This window comes from Narcine bancroftii, chromosome 9, assembly GCF_036971445.1.
Source record: "Narcine bancroftii isolate sNarBan1 chromosome 9, sNarBan1.hap1, whole genome shotgun sequence".
NCBI classification, from domain to species: Eukaryota; Metazoa; Chordata; class Chondrichthyes; order Torpediniformes; family Narcinidae; genus Narcine; species Narcine bancroftii.
Genome location: NC_091477.1, coordinates 97,599,567 through 97,612,862, shown reverse-complemented (window position 1 = coordinate 97,612,862; position 13,296 = coordinate 97,599,567). Strand labels below are relative to the sequence as shown.

The window sequence follows — 13,296 nt, the reverse complement described above, 5'->3', positions numbered from 1 at the left end:
GATCATGAAAGCCTTAAGGAGGTGCCAGGGCTTCTTCTTTTACTACACTCAGTGGGTCCCTCACTAGGCAGATAAGGTCCACCCCCTCTTAAAGTTAACCTCTTTCCCATTGTCAGCCGAAGCCCAGGCAGCTTTTGACTATGTTCAGAGTTACATCGCAAAGGCCACCATGCATGCGGTGGATGAGAATGCACACTTCCAGATGGAAAGCGATGCCTCTGACCAAACTCTGGCCACTACCCTTAACCAGGTAGGCAGGCTGTTTGCCTTTTACTTCCACACCCTACAAGGCCACGAGCTTTGGAACCCATCTATGGAGAAAGAGGCTCAAGCCACTGTAGAGACTATCAGGCATTGGAGGCATTACCTGGCCAGCAGAAAATTTACACTATTCACCGGCCAGTGATCAGTGGCATTTATGTTTAATAATGCAAAAAGGGGCAAAATAAAGAATGATAAGATTGCTAGGCGGAAGATCGAACTCTCAACCTGTAATTAAGACAAAGCATACAGGCCAGGTACTCTCAATGATCCTCCAGATGCCCTGTCAAAAGGAAGCTGTGCCACTGCACACACTGGTCAGTTGTGGTCACTGCACGATGAGTTTTACCACCCAGACATCACTCGCATGGCTCATTTCGTCAAGGCACGCAACCTGCCCTACTTCTTTGAGGAGATTAGGGAAATGACCAGGTCCTGCCAGGTCTGCGCAGAGTATAAGCCGCACTTTTACCGTCCCAACAAAGTGCTCCTGATAAAGGCATCCCACCCCTTCGAACGACTCCGTGTCAATTTCAAGGGTCCCCTCCCTTCCACCTATGGGAATGTGTACTTTTTCAATGTCATCGATGAGAATTCAGATTTTCCGTTCACCATCCCCTGCCCAGACATGACCATCACCACTGTTATCAGGGCCTTGAACTTTATTTTTACCCTGTTTGGGTGTTCCAGCTATATCCATAGCAACCGGGTCTCATCATTTATAAGCTAAGAGTTACGCCAGTACCTGCTCATGTGGGGCATTGCCTCAAGCAAGATGACAAGCTACAATCCCTGGGGGAATGAACAAGTTGAAAAAGAGAAACAGGTAGTCCCCAACTTACAATGGTCCAACCTACGAATTTTCAAAGTTATGATGGTTCAAATCCGCACTTTTGATTTCCAGTTCTGATGTGTCCCTGCGCTTGCGATATGCAGCAGGCTACTCTCATGCTATTCTGGGCGATGGCAGCATCGTGTGAGAGCAGTGATCAGCATATTTTCTCGCGATGGTGACCCAACCACACTCGCAGTCACTGCATTCAACATTCGACATGTTGTATTCAACACTTAATTATAAAAAATGGTAAGTGCAGTATTCTTTTCGAGTTATGATTTTTCGACTTACAATGGGAGTGCCGAAACAGAACCCCATCGTAAATCGGGGACTACATGTACTATTACATATCCCCTTAACCTGTGGAATATTACGGGAAACCTGGCAAAATCATAGGTCATCCAATTTTATACAATTATACCACAACTCCAAGTATTCTATTGATTTTTGATTCAAGTGATGGTGATTTGGGAGAAACCTCTTTTGAACTTCCAAGTGAGAGACCGAAGAAAGTAATGTGGAAAAGGTTCTTCTCATAGAAACCTTCACAATAGTATATTTTAACCTGTATAATCAGAAGCCATGGATGATTTAAAACAGAGGTCTAAAACATTATTTGAAAATATCTCTTTTGTTCAGAGTTGAGGACACTTCACTGGTTCATCCAACTTCAAAAGATTGTTACTTATGAGTATATTATATAAAAATTAAGATTAAATTATCAGTGCTGTTCCCCTGAATTTCACAGAAAGATGCTGCATAAAGAGACCACATTACCCATTATCCCTACGTTAGCTCCTTGGAGGAGCAACCTCATTAGTTCCATGACCTTATGATTCCCCATGTCTCAGCCTCCAAATCCCCTTTAAAATATTATTATGGAAATATTTCCAGCACTCTTTCAGAGAGAGTGTTTTGGATCATAACCATTTAGCAAAAAAAACTGTTGCTGGGTCACATTTTTTTGCGATTCAGAGCTTTCATTGATCGTTCATCTCTCTGGCTTGATTCAAACATTCCATAATTCAACAAATAACTATTTCACCTACTCTCATTAGCCATGGCCAATCATCATTTAGATATCTCTATCTGCATATCTCCCATTGATTGGAATCCTCGTGGACTACATTCTTCCCTAGGTATCACTATCTGCCTGCTGCATGCTGGGCCATAGAGTCATGGAGTCATGCAGACATGTCATGGAATTAGGACCTTCCAGCAGCATCACTCACTTATAGATTAGAAACAATTTTATGTTGACTGCCCATAGCTTCAAGCCCTTAATACTGAAGGATTTGGTGAACATACACATAAGAATCATGAATCTGAGACTTACTGACTGATCTGAGTCCTAATACAGCCATTGAACTCTGTCCATGGAGCTCATTGGCAGTGCTCAATTTTGTTGGGATTTCTCAGTGCTAAACTGGGAATTTTCTCCAAGTTCCTCTGACCGTTTCTCAACCTTTTTCTCTCTACTCACATACCTCTTTAAGTAATTCCTATACCATTGGTGCTCTGTGATTAGTAAGGGTTTGCTTAAGGTGGTATGTGAATGAGAAGAAAAAGGTTGAGACTCACTGCTCTAGACCTAATTGTTAATGAAATATTTTGCTTGAGAAAAATTGTCATTGGCCCATTTCCTTTGGAGTTATGAAACCATACACATAACGTGTCAATTAGGTACCATTAAAAGAGTGGTTTTCAAATTTTTCTTTCCTCCCACGTACACCTTAAGTAATCCCTTACTAATCACAGAGCACCTATGGCAGTGGTATGTGAATAGAAAGAAAAAGGTTGAGAACCATTGGGTTAAACCCAGCAGAGGATCCAAACTTCCACTGATATGAATAGAAATTCTAGGTCAACAGATTATGATCTTAAGAAGAAAGGAAACTGAACTTGAAACTGTTGCAAATACTCAGCAGAGTACTGATATTAAGTCATCTTCACTCGTATCCCACAAGCCAAGCAATGGTCATCGAGCTGAAACGCTGGCTCCACTGCCTGATCTGCTAAGTGCAGTCTGGATTTTCTGTATTGATTTCACATTTCCAAATTTGTTTAATAATTTTAATTATTTCCTGATGTTTTTAGCAAGTTTACATTACATTTATATTTTTTAATTATTTGCTTCAATAGTAAATGTTTTAAAATATGTTTGGACTCTAGTGTCCACAGCTCAGTTGCCTTTAATATGTCAGCACCTGACTTAAGGGCTTAGAGCAGGGGTGTCAAACTCAAATTCACGGAGGGCCAAAATTAAAAACTTGGACTAAGTCGAGGGCTGAACTAAATATTTATTGAAAATTTTCAACAACATCTGCATGTTTTCTCTTCTTTCAACATATGTAATGTTAAACTTTTTCTTATTAAAATAAATGTTTAATAATAGTTTTGGATAAACTCTTTCATTGTCATTGTCATTGGCCCATTTCCTTTGGAGATCTGAAACCATGCACATGACGAGTCAATGAGGGATGATTAAAGCAGTGGTCTTCACACTTTTTATTTCTACCCACAGACTAATCACAGAGCACCAATGGCACAGGGAAGCGAGTGGAAAGAAAAAAGTTGAGAACTGTTGTATTGTGGTAACTCCACATTCGATTAGGTTAATTGTTAGGCAAGTGGTCAGAGAAGGACCCCCCCCACCCCAAGAAAGGCTTAAATCACAGGAACAAAATAAGCTTCTGTCTCACTGCTCCCAATCTTACACACAGTCCTGATGTGGAATGTGGGGTCGCAGCTCCACATTCACCCGAGTTCAGGTACTGTCTGTGTGGAGTTTGTACGCTCTCCCCTTGTCTTGGACCAACAGTTCGGTCGCCTGACGAAGACACCCGAACCCCCCGTTGAAATGCCGGCGTCCAGGGCGGTGGAGGAATTGGCTGAGAAGAGTGCGTTGCTCCCACCCCCCTCCCATGGTTGGAGAGGGATTAAACTGCAATCTCACGGCGCCGGGCTCGTCTCCAACAAAAGGAGCGGGAGGCAGGGTCCACCGCACGTGGAGCGAGGGGGAAGGCATCGCCAACGAGACGTTCAGTCCGGCGTCACCGCTTAAGCACAGACCCAGCGAGGATGGTCCCCAACTCCAGCCGCGTCTGTGTGTCCAGGAGCCGGGCGGGCTGAGAGCGGCGCTCCGATCCCCAGGATTCGGAACTCTGAGATCCCTCCACACCTCCGGCGTCTTCATTTTCACCTTCAGTATGCATGCGCTATACTGGCGCGGCGGCCAGCGGGCCAACTCTAATATATATTTAATATGATCTTGCGGGCCAAATATAATTATATTGTGGGCCAAATTTGGCCCGCGGGCCAGAGTTTGACATGTGTGGCTTAGAGCATGATCAGTCCTCAGCATCTGGCTCAATTTCCATTTATGCAGAGATCATGCGCAATGATTCCAGGTAGTGGGGCAACAAAACAAAAGCAATTCTCATCTTACAATCAATACGGGCAATCAGTATTACAGGGCACTCAAAGGAACCATTTCATTTATAAAATCTTTGAAAACCACAGCCAGAGAGACAACCTCTGGTTACGCTTTCTGAGATATCCTCATGGTTGAGGCTGATCTCTGTTGATCAATGCCTGCCAAGTACAGGGCAAATGCATTGGGGGAAAGGGTAGTGAGGTAGCATTGATGGGTGGGGGGGGTTAGTTGGTGGGGTAGAGTCAGCTCATCCAGTCCTCCACAGCTAATCACCTGACAGATGGAGACAATGAGCACCAATTCCTGTCACCACAGGAACATTGGAAAATAGGAGCAGAAGCAGGTGATCACCCATTTAGCTGACACTGCCATTCAATGTCTTCAATGCTGATCTATCCCAGGCCTCAGTTCTGTGAAAGTTCCCTGTAGCCCTGAATTCCCACAAATGTACCTATCCCCACTGTAAATAGTTCCAGAGATCTTGCCTCCACCTTCTGCAAGGAAGAGGATGCATGTCAAGACTCTTCAAAGGAACAGAAAGAACATTTTATTCACATTGTCGATATTAATGGGTGGGAACCAATTAGCAGCAAATAGTTTACAGCTACAAACGTTTGTGGCGCCTAATAGCACAATGGTAAAATGATAAATTTGAATATTCATCCCAGATCAGTGAGTTTGTTTTTTTATATTGCCATTCTTACCTTCAGTATTAACAGCATTTGTTTTAGTTTGTTACATTGCATCTCAACACATTTGACTTGCTTTACTTCCTGAAGAGGTAACCCATTTCCTTGGCTGATTGCCCTCAATGTCTTTTTGTTAGTCGTCACAGGCGAGAAATCAGACTGCTCAAACTACAGGGGAATCACGTTGCTCTCCATTGCAGGCAAAATCTTCGCTAGGATTCTACTAAATAGAATAATACCTAGTGTCGCCGAGAATATTCTCCCAGAATCACAGTGCGGCTTTCGCGCAAACAGAGGAACCACTGACATGGGCTTTGCCCTCAGACAGCTCCAAGAAAAGTGCAGAGAACAAAACAAAGGACTCTACATCACCTTTGTTGACCTCACCAAAGCCTTCGACACCGTGAGCAGGAAAGGGCTTTGGCAAATACTAGAGCGCATCGGATGTCCCCCAAAGTTCCTCAACATGATTATCCAACTGCACGAAAACCAACAAGGTCGGGTCAGATACAGCAATGAGCTCTCTGAACCCTTCTCCATTAACAATGGCGTGAAGCAAGGCTGTGTTCTCGCACCAACCCTCTTTTCAATCTTCTTCAGCATGATGCTGAACCAAGCCATGAAAGACCCCAACAATGAAGACGCTGTTTACATCCGGTACCGCACGGATGGCAGTCTCTTCAATCTGAGGCGCCTGCAAGCTCACACCAAGACACAAGAGAAACTTGTCCGTGAACTACTCTTTGCAGATGATGCCGCTTTAGTTGCCCATTCAGAGCCAGCTCTTCAGCGCTTGACGTCCTGCTTTGCGGAAACTGCCAAAATGTTTGGCCTGGAAGTCAGCCTGAAGAAAACTGAGGTCCTCCATCAGCCAGCTCCCCACCATGACTACCAGCCCCCCCACATCTCCATCGGGCACACAAAACTCAAAACGGTCAACCAGTTTACCTATCTCGGCTGCACCATTTCATCAGATGCAAGGATCGACAATGAGATAGACAACAGACTCGCCAAGGCAAATAGCGCCTTTGGAAGACTACACAAAAGAGTCTGGAAAAACAACCAACTGAAAAACCTCACAAAGATAAGTGTATACAGAGCCGTTGTCATACCCACACTCCTGTTCGGCTCCGAATCATGGGTCCTCTACCGGCACCACCTACGGCTCCTAGAACGCTTCCACCAGCGTTGTCTCCGCTCCATCCTCAACATCCATTGGAGCGCTTACACCCCTAACGTCGAAGTACTCGAGATGGCAGAGGTCGACAGCATCGAGTCCACGCTGCTGAAGATCCAGCTGTGCTGGATGGGTCACGTCTCCAGAATGGAGGACCATCGCCTTCCCAAGATCGTGTTATATGGCGAGCTCTCCACTGGCCACTGTGACAGAGGTGCACCAAAGAAAAGGTACAAGGACTGCCTAAAGAAATCTCTTGGTGCCTGCCACATTGACCACCGCCAGTGGGCTGATAACGCCTCAAACCGTGCATCTTGGCGCCTCACAGTTTGGCGGGCAGCAACCTCCTTTGAAGAAGACCGCAGAGCCCACCTCACTGACAAAAGGCAAAGGAGGAAAAACCCAACACCCAACCCCAACCAACCAATTTTCCCTTGCAACCGCTGCAATCGTGTCTGCCTGTCCCGCATCGGACTTGTCAGCCACAAACGAGCCTGCAGCTGACGTGGACTTTTTACCCCCTCAATAAATCTTCGTCCGCGAAGCCAAGCCAAAGAAAACAGGTGAATAAGTTTTCTTTTTTAAAATCTAAGCATACATAACAATAACAGGCCCTTTTGCTCCATGAGCCCATGCCGCCCAATTTACACTTAATTAACCTACAACCCCAGAAAGTTTTGAAGGGTAGGAGGAAACCAGAGCCCCCAGGGAAAACCCATGCAGACATGGGGAAAATGTGCAAACTTCATACAGACAGCACAGGATTCGAACCCTGGTCCCAATTGCTGATGCTATACAGCATTGCACTAACCGCTACACCAACCGTGTGTGACCTTTTCTGAAAAAGCCTGATTTCGGGTGAGAATTCCATGAGCAAGTATCCTGATTAATCTTTCCAATTCCTCACAATACATTACTCAGAAAATTAGAGTATCATTAATAATCTAAAGATCTGAGAAGCATGTCAGGATGAGAATAAAAATTCACAATTATAAACTTTCAAAATGAAATTGTCAGGGTCAGGAGCCAAAAAAAACCAAACCAACAAAATTTCAATGTTTATTTCAATTTTGGCATTAAGTTGGATGAATTTTAAAAATTTAAAATTTTAATTATTTAATCAAACATTGAATTATAGGTACCACACCTAAATAGAAAGAATCTCTCCTGGTGTCCCGGATGATTCAGCTGGAAGCTAGCAGAGTGCCTCCACTTGAATCACATCCATTACTAAACTGATACATAAAGTGGTGTTCAATACGACCTCATGTCTCCAAGTAAGGAAGTTGATGTTCTCCATTCTGGCCCATGATCTTTAAGGAAATCTGCTGTCTGTGATTTCAGTAAGGGACTTGTTTTCCCAGTTTGGTCTGCTTGTGTGGTGAATGTCTGCCAAGCTGCCTGACTCCCCTCTGACGAGCCTTGCTGTACTAACATTGGCTGTGCATATATCTCTACCGCTAAAGACACTCCCCTTGGGTATAACTGTATATGCACCCATTGTCTTTCATTATTTTACCCTAAGTTTCTGCTAATAAAAGCCATGAATATTGTTTGGCTGCATCGTCTTTGTCTACTTCATCAACTGGCACTTCAGCATGTGACTCCCAACCAACAGTAATGTGGTTGACTCTTGACAGTTTCCAAATTAACCTGATGTTGTGTGGAGGAGGTATGGCCTCCCTGCCTATTGCTGATGGTCACATCGCCTCCCTATCTGAAACTCATTCGAAAGTCACATCACCTGTCAGTACGTGGGGTGCTTTTTGTTTCACTCAAAGTTATAGACAAAGAGTCAGTTTGCAGGTGGAGTGTCAGTTCAGATTGGGCTCTGGCCACTGATCAGTGCACACCTGTAGACGCTACTGTAAACGTCACTTGGAAGGGTCGTGGGTAAGGTGCACACTGCACTGAAGTTGAGTTGTGATATTGCTATAGATCAATACCAGCAGTAGAGCCACTGCTCTCAACTGATCAGGGGTCCAAGAGGGTGCATACAGCCCTGCGGGTACAGTGGTACCAGATCCACCTCCTCTGTGGAGGGGAAGGTGTGTATAACCCCTGCAGTGTGTTAATGTCTGCATCACCTGTGTGAATCAATAGTTCTGTACTGTTTAACGTTCTCCCGTTTGCTTCCCCTTACGACTTTTTTCCCCACACTCCTTTATAAATTGTGTGTGTATGTTTAAACACTCTCTTATTAATTGTTGTGTTAATAAGTTACATTTGATTGCAAACCCTTGTGTCCAGACTCATCTCTCTTTGAAGCCACTGAACCTAACACTTTCTCAACAAAACACCTGGCAAGATATTCAGTTTAGACTTCAGATTTATTGTCAGAGAACATACATGACATTACATGCAACCCTAAGATTCTTTTTCCTGTGGGCAAGACGGAATTACCATTTATCGGTCAGCAAAAAAAAAACTGCATACAACATTAAATGTAAATAGAAATGTAAACAAACTGATTGTGCAATACAGAGAGGAAAAAAATCAATAAAGTGCAAACATAAGAGTCCTTAAATGAATCCCTGATTGAGTTTATTGTTGAGGAGTCGAATGGTGGAGGGGTAGCAGCTATTCCTGAACCTGGTGGTGCAAGTTTTATGGCATCTATACCTTTTTCCTGATGGTAACAGCGAGAAAAGAGTGTGCCCTGGGTGGTGTGGATCCTTGATGATTGGTGGTGTTCTCGATAGTCCTTGTGATGTCCTGGGCTGTGTCCACTATCATTGCAGGGCTTTTCACTCAGGGGCAATGGGGTCCCCAAAGCAGACCGTGATGTAGCCGGTCAGCACATTTTCCACCACACATCTGTAGAAATGTTGCACCAACATACTAAGATAAAAGACAAGAAAAAAATCTGACAGAGCAGTCAACATCAAGGTACCCATTGTGATATCAAGAAAAACCTGAATGATCTGAATACAGCAAAAGTGAAGTGTAAGTTTTATTCTCCAGAACCAACCAAAATTCTACAACACTAATATCTACTCAACAGATAGGAAAATTGCTTGATGTGTTAGAAGTCCAAAAATTCAAATGCTAGAAACCTAGACCACCCAAGAATCCGGACATTTTGAAAACTCTCAAACTTTTTAAATTTAGCGGGGTTTTGTGTGCATGCATGCATAAGTACCACTGATGCACAGCGGCAACAAGCGCCCACGCTTGTTGACTTTAATTTTCTTTTTCTGATCAGTGAAGCATGCTGCATTTGCTAATGAATAAACTATCAAAATTTACCTGTTCATCTCTTCTTTATTCCTCCTTAAACATGAATTTTAGAAGTACTGCCTGAGAATTCGGACCAATCCAGTAGCACGGTTCCAGGCTCAGATAAACAGGCTGGCCAGTCCATTGCAGTTCCTGATTTCCTAGGAAAGGCAAACATACATTCATGAGGTGTTTGATTTGTTGCAGTACACAATAAAGACTGAATAGAATGTAGTGCCTCAGGCAGCACCTCCTGCCACCGGGTAACAGGGTAACCATGTGTTTTTAAAGCAAGATTAACAGCTTTCCAGACTGCAGCATTAGCCCTTTCAACCTGCCCATTGCCCTGCGGGTTTTAGCTCATGGTATGGCTGGTGGCAATCCCCTTTCGTAGCAGGGCTCGCCGCAGTTCAACGCTCATGAATGCTAAACTTCTATCAGTATGAATGTAATTGGGAAAACCAAAAATCTTGAAAATTCTGTCAAGTGACTTAATGACAGACACTGACGAGACGTCAGGTCAGGGTATCGCAAAGGGAAACCTGAATATTCGTCAATTACAGTAAGGAAATATACATTTTTGTTGTTGGAAGGTAACGACCCTTTAAAATCTAAGCTAATCCTCTCAAAAGGTCAGGTTGCCTTGATGAGAGTGGCCTCTGGAGCTTTGAGGTATTGCGGTTTGCATTCTGCTCAAACAGGACGGCTTTTAGTCAGTTTCCTGAATTCTTCCAGAGAGTAAGGAAGGTTGTTAGCCCTTATGTAGTGGAAGAATCTCATGACTCCTGGGTGGCACAGTCTGCTATGGATCTCTTTTAGCCCCTCCAGCTGAGCACCAGCAGCAGATCGTGACAATGCATCAGAGAGCGATCATTTAACCTGCCCAGTCTGTACTGGATCTCATAATTATAAGTTGAGAGTTTTATTCGCCAGTGTTCCATCTTATCGTTCTTGATTTTACTTTTGTGTTTAGTACTAAACATGTAGACTACAGATTTCTGATCAGTGACAAGAGTAAATTTTCTGCCGGATAGAAAGTGTCTCCAGTAGCGAACAGCTTCAATAATAGCCTGGGCTTCTTTTTCAATGGCAGGATGTTTAAGTTCAGGTCCGTGTAATGTGCGGGAGAAGAATGCCACAGGTCTGCCCTTTTGATTAAGGGTTCCTGCCAAGGCACAATCTGAGGCATCAGTTTCCACTTGGAATGGGAATCCTCGTCAATGGACAAGAGTGCAGCTTTGGCAATATCAGCTTTAATTCTCTCGAAAGCCTTCAAGGCCATTGGAGAGAGGGGAAAAGATTAAGTGTCAATCAGAGGGCGTGCCTTCGTGGCGTATTCCCGAACCCATTTGCAGTAGTAGGAAAAGGATCCCGTACACCTTTTAAGGGTTTTTGCTGAGTTTGGGGGTGGTAACTTCTTAAGGGGGACCATTCTTTCCAGGTCGGGGCGGATTTCACCCTTGCGGACAATGTAGCCCAGAATGGGTAGCTCTGTCGCGCTGAACACACATTTGCCCTCGTTAAATGTAAGGTTGAGTTCTTTAGCTGTTGCTAAAAATTTCTTTAAGTTGTTGTCGTGCTCAGCCTGTGTTTTCCCACAGATAGTGACATTATCCAGATAGGGAAACGTACCCTGTAACTCATATGTCCTAACAATCTTATCCATTTCCCTCTGAAACACTGACACACCACTAGTGACTCCAAAAGGTACCCTTTTAAACTGGTATAACCCCCCATCAGCCTCAAAGGCTGTATAGGGTCGTTCCTTTTTTTTAATGGGGATTTGGTGGTAAGCTGATTTGAGGTCGATAGTGGAGTACACTTTGGACGCTTGCTTCAGTCTTTCCTAGCAGCTGTCCTTTTGATTTTAACCCTTCTTCTGCCGGGGGAGACTGTGGTAAATGTCTGCCAAGCTGCCTGTCACCCCTCTGGCGAGCCTTGCTGTACTAACATTGGCTGTGCATTATCTCTACTGTTAAGGACACTCCCCTTGGATATAACTGTGTATGCACCTATTGTCTTTCATTATTGTACCATGAGTTTCTGCTAATAAAAGCCATGATTATTGTTTGACCACATCGTTTTTGTCTTCTTCATCAACTGGCACTTCAATTTTATTAGCAGAAATGGATGCAGCGCTCAAGCCAGAGCAGCTGATAATTGACCAGTCTGCCCCGAGGGCCAGAGAAATGTTCAACCACTGGATTTCTTGTTTCGATTACTACATGGCTCAGATCAACGTGGTCAATGAGGCGATACAGTGGGGCCACCTGACCTCTCTAGGTGAGGTCCCTTTCACCCTAATGCAAGGAGCTACCAGTCTGGCTATAGCCTGGGAACGTCTGAATGCTTACTATGCAGTGCCACAGAATGTGGTGCTTGTTCAACACCAGTTGCAGACCAGACGCCAGAAACCCGGGGAAAGTGATGCTGCCTATGCACTGGCTCTCGACTCATTGGCAAATGGACCCCAGAGCAGTCCAAATTTTAGGACTATCACAGACTCAGGCCTGCACAGTGGTACAGCTCAGAGACCTGTTGTCTCACAGCTCCAATGACCCAAGTTCATTCCTATCTGTGCGGATTTTTAATGTCATCCCTGTGGCTACATGGATTTTGTCAAGGAGCTCCAGGTTTCATCTACAGCAATGCTAGTTATTAATTGGCCAGTGTATGTTGCTCCTAGGGTATTGCTGCATGAGGGAAGCTTACAGGAGTTGATAAGCAATAATAACTAGGATCTCCTGATGGCCAGCCACTTTAAATCCACTTTCTATATTTACACATCTGTACATGGCCTACTGAACTGCCAATGAGGCTACATGCCAACTACCAGTTGAACACCTTACATTTTGTTTTGGCAGTCTCTAATCAGATGGCATCAACATTGACCTCCAATTTTTGGTAACCTTCCTTGTTTTCTTTATCATCCCTTGGACTCCCTGATCTGACTGGCCCTTTTGCTCATACCCTTTTCCTTCTCTTTCCCCTTGGGTGGCACAGCAATGCGTTACAGCGCCAACAACCTGGTTTCCAATCTGGTGCAGTCTGTAAGGAGTTTGTACATTCTCTCTGTGTCTGCATGGGTTTCCTCCAGGTGCTCTGGCTTCATCTCAACCTTTGTAGGTCAATTGGGTGTGATTGGGTGGTGCTGGCTTGGCGGCTGGAAGGCCCTGCTACTGAGCTAGATATCTAAATTTAAAAAAAAACATTTGAACATTTTAAATTAATCCTGCCCTCTCCACAGACCCATAACTCACACCTTCCTTCCTCTAGCTTCTCAGCCTCTTCCATTATCAACATTCCATATCCTCCTATCAGTGCATCTTCCTCAGCCATCTGCCTCTTCCTTCTGTCACCTTTTAGTTTCTTACCTACCACCTGTATTTACCTACCATCTGCTAGCTCATGCACCTCCCCCTCCCCACCCCTTTATTCAGGTTTCAGCCCTCTTTTTTGCTGGTCCTGACCAAGGGTGACAGCCCAAAATGTTGACTAACTGTTGCCTTCCATGGTTGCTGCCTGGCCTGCTGAGTTCCTCCAGCATTTTGTGTGTTGCTCCTGTTTTCCAGCATCTGTGGTCTCTCTTGTTTGCCATTTGATATGAATGTGGAGAAAATGTATTAATATAAAATTAGTGTAAATAGAAGCTTGATGATCAGTGAAGAGTTGTTTTTTT

At 44.2% G+C, this 13,296-nt stretch overlaps 1 long non-coding RNA gene across 1 annotated transcript; it reads right to left on the bottom strand.

Moving 5' to 3' along the window:
• Positions 1–8,709: 8,709 nt before the first annotated feature.
• On the bottom strand, positions 8,710–10,037 carry LOC138743038 (uncharacterized). Its single transcript, XR_011344613.1, has 2 exons — positions 9,648–10,037; positions 8,710–9,239 (listed from the first exon to the last, which is right to left on the bottom strand). It is a non-coding gene; the product is annotated as an uncharacterized lncRNA (long non-coding RNA).
• Between the last annotated feature and the right edge of the window lie 3,259 nt (positions 10,038–13,296).